Raw genomic sequence first — 5,404 nt, 5'->3', positions numbered from 1 at the left:
ATGATAAATATTTTTTTAATAAAAATATAATACTTTTAAATGCTTAAACAAAGTTTTAAAGAAATAAAATTATCAAAATCGATAAAATCTCTAAAACAAAGCGAAGAAAAAGCGCTTTAGTTGTGTCATAAAGAAGAGGCATAGGAGATGAATAGGTTTTATTTAACTAAGGATCACAATTTTATATATGAAGTGCTCCATTGGAATTCTCGAGCTCAGGAACTTTCACCCGTTAGAAACGGAGGTATAAGTTAGTGTTACTGTGATCACACTCATCCTAGTCAAAATTATTTTTTGGTATAAAAATTGTTGGAGAAAAAGGATGCATGGTGTTTCATTTTAAAATAATAATAAAAAAGGCTTTGAACTCAAAGAATATTTACGGAGCACTAACATTTTTATTTAACTACTGATTAGAAAATGGAAACAAGTTAAAAGAAAACTAAAATCAAGTAAAATCTTTCAATTTCTTTTTTTATAGAATGATATTATAAATTAATACAGCATTATTACCAAAGAAAAGTCCATAACAGGAATCATGATGGGATAATAATTAAATGGAAAGTGGCATCTAGGAAATGGGTATTTTTCATTGATGTACTTCTATTCTTTATTTTTGTAAATCTTTTTAATTATTAAAGAAAAAACTAAACATATTTTATATTTTTAAGGTAATAAATATAAATTTTGTTTAATACTATTTTAGTTGAAAGATATGGTAAACTTTATTTAAAGCTCAACATAAATATAAAAGATTTTTATATTCTTTGTGATTCATCTTTTATTGTGACATTTTTTACTCGAATTTACTAATAATGACAAGAGAATAATAATAAACATTTTAAGCTCAAAATAATTTAAGATAACTCAAAAGCATCATGATAAATTCTTAATCTTAATCATAATTCCAAGTTAAGCAATATTTTTTCTAAATTAACAAAATTGCATTTTGTTGATAACTTTTTTGAATGTATCTTTTTGGATAACTTAAGTAATAAGAGTTAATAATAACGTATATTATTTAACAAAACTTTTCATTTTAAGAATGTAAAAATTATAATTAGAACTATATAATGGTACATCAATAATTAAGATTTAAACTTAGTTAATAATGATATAATTATCTAAAAAAGTGATATATGTGTATTTATAATTAGTTAAGGTTAAGCAAACTTAATTTTGAATGAATTTGATTTGTAAAGTTAATTTGACTTAAAAGTGATGTCATATATCTAAAAGACTTTATATTAAAAGTAAATTAAAATTTAGTGTGTGTGTGTATATATATATAAATCAATATTATAAATATGTTTATTCAAACATGAACTTGAAAGAAAAATTAATTTAATTAAAAGTAATCAAACATTAATTGTTTTTATAAAATTGAGTTACAATAAAATAAATATGATTTTGTAACAAAAAGAAAAAAGAGAGAAGAGGGATGAGAGAAGGACACTACATATTAAGTAAAGAAACTAAAGATAAATTATTCTCAAGATTACTTGATTAGAAAGTTAATGAGTTATTAATTATTAGGTCAAAATCATTATTTTAACGCATTCTCTAAATATCTAAAGCTAAAAGTATTCATGAGTTGAATTGAGTCAAGTTTGAATAAAAAAATTACTTGATCTAATTAAAATTAGGTTTTTAACCTTTTTCTTTTATGTGTAACCTAAATTAATCTAATCCGATCATAAATGAGTTGGTCTGAATCGAGTAATTGGGTCATTGCATAATTTTTTTTATAATACATAAAATTTAACAATTATTAAATTAAATTAACACAGTCTATCAATATTTATATACAAAATATTGATTTATGTTTAAATAATAATTTTCTTATAAAAATTATATTTAAAAATATAAATACAAATATTAAATTTTTTTACATATAATTGAGTTGTGTTGAGTTCATCAAGTTACATTAAAAATAAATTTGATACTTAACTGGTAAACAATCGAGTCTATACTTTTAAGATCCAACCAAGTCTGATTATTTTGCTTGATTGATTAATTTTTTTCTTGTATTGGGTTGGTTGAATTTACATGACCCATGAATATTCTAACTAAGGCATCTAATTAATCTCACTTAAATTATCTTAAGTTACCACTAAATTTAGGGTTTATATTTTTTTATGATAGTAAATTTAGTATTAACATTATTAATTAAATTAAATTATTATCAAGTTATTTGGATCATTTCATGCTGAATATTAAATATAGGCCAATTTTTTTCTTCTTTTCTATGGCACTACTTACAAAGTCTAAAGGTGATTGTTTTAGTCTTTAAATTTAAATTAAATAACTATTTCGACATAAAAAAATTCAATAAATATCCTTTACTCATTTTCCAAGTTAAAGAACTGTGCAAACATCCTATCTTAGAATCTCAACCTATGTTAAGTTTGGTCTCAATTTATGGTCAAAAGATACTACTTTTTAAAAACACCTGAGCTCAAAATATTTGATCCACCCAAAATTTGTTGTTCCTTGGTAAAAAACTAGTAAAAAACAAGGTTCAATAGTTTCAATTCCAAGCCCTACTAAAAGTATAAAGTTCCACTATTGTGTTAATCTTGTTGTATATAAATAAATTATGATTAAATAAATTTTCATTCAAAAACTCTATAGAAAAAAAGTAAAAATAGGCTGGGAGAGATTTTTGAATTTCCCCTTGCTCCAAATTTTTTAAGCAAATAAGTTATTATTATTATTATTATTATTTTTATAAAAACCTTTCACTTTCCTTTCATTTCTCTTCAATCAAATAATGTATAAAGTTATTTGAAAATTACATACATTATCATGATTCCATTTTATCTTTCTTTTAATTCAATTTTATTTGAAAAAATAAATATTATTTTAATATTAAATGTTAAAATCATTTCTAAAAATTTAACTCATTTAAAGAGAATTAATTATAATGAAAAAAACTATAATAATAAATTATAATATTAATAACTAAACTACTAAAAATTTACAAACTTAAATGATAGTAGAAGAAAGAAAACTAAAATCTAAAAAAACCTTACTCTTAAAAAAACTTTTAATTTACTAATAAATAATTATTTCAAGTTAAATAATATTTTAGCAAATAAAAAGAAAAGAAAAATTACGTTATAGAGAAATTAGTTAAATTATTTCTTGTAACGTAAGAATATCATCTAAAAACAAAGAAGTAAATTCAAAAATTTTAAAATTTGAACCAATTCTCAAGGCTATATTAGAAGGTCATTTGTTATAATATTGACAAATTTATGAATATGCTTTAAGCTAACTACTCAAGCTTTCGACAATAAGCTATTCATGTTTGATATAAGCTCTTTATGTGTATTAAGGCTTGCAAGCAAATTTGAGTTGAACAACTAAACTACATCGACTGAGTTAGATTTATAAGTGTTCTTTTTGTACCCTCTACTTCAAATTAGGTGTAAGTTATCATAAATAATATTTAACTTAGGTAGAAGTATGCTTCTTATACTATAGTGGTATGAAAAATTCAATAACCAATACTCTAAACTTGAATATAATACATCACTACTCCAATCATTGTAGATGAGGAGTTCACATTATCGTCAACATTGAGTATAAATTTTTCGGATTGATAACTTTCAAATTTCTAATCTTTTGTGCTATTTAGAATAACTCATTATAAAAAAATAATTTCTATAACCCTAGTTTTACATTGTCTTATAACATAATCAATGTTCCATTTGATTGAGTCCATGTATGGGTTGTTTTTCCAACACCAAATCCACGATAGTGTTGCACCACACATGCTACTCATATCAATGCAAGTACGCAAGTTACCTTTAGGTGCATATCTCAACTAATAAAGTTTGACATATGACAAAGGTTTAAATGTAACCAAACATCACTAGAAAAAGGACAATCTTGTATGGCATGAAAGAATGATTTATCAATATTATTGCAATGAGAACAATCAGGAGCCTTTGTAATGTTCTTGTTAAAACTATGATGGTTAGTAGGTAGTAAGTTCTTCATTAATAATAGCAAAAGAATAATTCTAATTTCTCTTAAAAAAAAATTTTCCAACACCAAGGCCACATGTGATTACTATCTTAATTTTTTTCCTTTTAAGCCACTAGCTTCTATTAACTAATTTAGGTTCCTTTCTCAACGTGATCCTCAATACTTGAGGATGAGGTTTAAGAACTCGTCTTAGTGGTTGTTAGGTTGATTTTAATTCTAATGATTGCTCTACCTTACCTCCTATATTTGAGGAGTTTAGGCTTTGGTTTTGATGCAACTGGCCACTCACCATGTGGTGTCAATATCTCATCATTAGTTAATTTTGAGAAATTTGCTTGATCATTAGGATTTGAGGGTGATATAATGCTTTTTGATTTCAAACCCTCTTTTACAATACCTTCTAATGTCAAGGGCACCATAAGGTTTGAATAAACTATCATATTTGGACATTACTGAATATCAAAGTCAAACCGATAATCTCTTAGCTAAATGTTTCCAACAATTTGCTTGGATCAATTAATTTCAATGCACTTTTGCAAACTTTTCTCTAGTGCCATAATAACACTTTTTTAACAGAATTATAACCCTAAATTTGGGAAGCAAATCTAAACTCAGGTCTTATCAATCTTCTCTTTAAAAGAAATGAATTCTAGAACCCATAATCCTAAAGTAAGATAGTGATTGTTATCACATATAAGATTCTAGAAACAACTTTCTCTTTATATTCTACTGCAAAAAGCTTTATAACAAAATAATTATGACCCATGTCAAGCATGTTAAAGCCACTCAAAAATGACTATAAATTATAAAAGTTCTCGCTTACATGAATCCTATCATCTTTTCAAATAACCTAACAATCAACACTTCCTTCCATGTTCTACAAAGATTTGCATAAACTCCATCAATGAAACACTTTGACAAAATCTTATTACCACTCTCATGCTCAACTTTTAAAAAGGATTTTCTCTATCATATTCACCTTCCATTCAGCTTGTGTCTTTTCTACCTACAAGCATGTCTCTAAACAAATCTTTGATTTCTCCACTTTTGTTTGTTAATTTTGACCGGTGAAAAAAAGAACATACCTACCAAAGTACTCTATTTTTTTTAATTTGATTTTAACTATTGATCTCAAATTCATGTATTAAAAATGACTACGTTAAAATTCAATAGAGGAAGTTAGTCTTCCTGCCGTGACCCTATACGAAAGAGAGTGTGTGTGTGTGAGAGAGAGAGCGCTTTAATCATCACAGCAAGTCAGCAAGGTTAAAATTTACGAGAATAACACCTCGCACAATCTAGCTTTGGGCGCAGCCACGTGTTGTTTTAATCGAATCAAATAAGTCGATTTGGTTAAATTTCAAAAGCATGGCTCAATTAAACCATTAACAAAAAATGTTATAATGTT

The sequence above is a fragment of the Abrus precatorius genome, unplaced genomic scaffold (assembly GCF_003935025.1).
Source record: "Abrus precatorius isolate BTA unplaced genomic scaffold, Abrus_2018 Scaffold10, whole genome shotgun sequence".
Taxonomy (NCBI): Eukaryota; Viridiplantae; Streptophyta; class Magnoliopsida; order Fabales; family Fabaceae; genus Abrus; species Abrus precatorius.
Note: the sequence above shows the minus strand (reverse complement) of the source record.